Consider the following 848-nt stretch of genomic DNA (forward strand, 5'->3'; position numbering starts at 1 on the left):
AGAGCAACCTAGGTTCAACAGAACAAAACAATGCCCAGTCCTGCACCATCCTCACAACTGTTGCTATGTTTGTGCCCATTGTTACAGTCACTGTGTAATGGGCTTAGCAATACAGTTTTAAATACATTGTTTACATTGATGGTTTGAAATTTTCAGTTAAGTAAATGTGATGCATTTACCAGGCTACAATAGTGTTGGAAGTAGCAAACAATGATTACCTATAATGATTTAGTTATTTGAAACATTTATATTGTATAGACTTTAAAAGCATATTGCATACTGCCCAAAGCAATTTATACATATAATGCAATCTCAATCCAGATTCCAACAACATTCTTCAAAGAGATGGAAAAACAATTACAAACTTTATATGTAAAAGAAAGAGACCCAGGATAAGCAAAGTATTGCTTAAGAAGAAGAATAAGGTTGGAAACCTATCACTCCCAAACTTCAAAATTTATTACATGGCTACATTGGTCAAAACAGCTTGGAACTGGTACAATGAAAGATACATAGATCAATGGAACAGAATAGAGAATCCAGAAATTAACCCATCCACATACAGCCAACTGAATTTTTACAAAGTTATCTAAATATATCGCACGGGGAGGGGATAGTCTCTTTAACAGATGGTGCTGGCAGAACTGGAAAGTGATATGCAAAAGACTGAAACAAGACCTTTACCTCACGCCTTATACAAAAACCAACTCAGCATGGATTAAAGACCTAAATGTGAATCCCAAAATTATGAAGGCCATCAATGAAAAAAAATAGGAACAAATGTGAGGGTACTAATTCAGGGAATACACAGATTACCAAACATTTTGAAAACTACACAAACAAAAGTA

The sequence above is a fragment of the Chrysochloris asiatica genome, unplaced genomic scaffold (assembly GCF_000296735.1).
Source record: "Chrysochloris asiatica unplaced genomic scaffold, ChrAsi1.0 scaffold00146, whole genome shotgun sequence".
NCBI lineage: Eukaryota > Metazoa > Chordata > Mammalia > Afrosoricida > Chrysochloridae > Chrysochloris > Chrysochloris asiatica.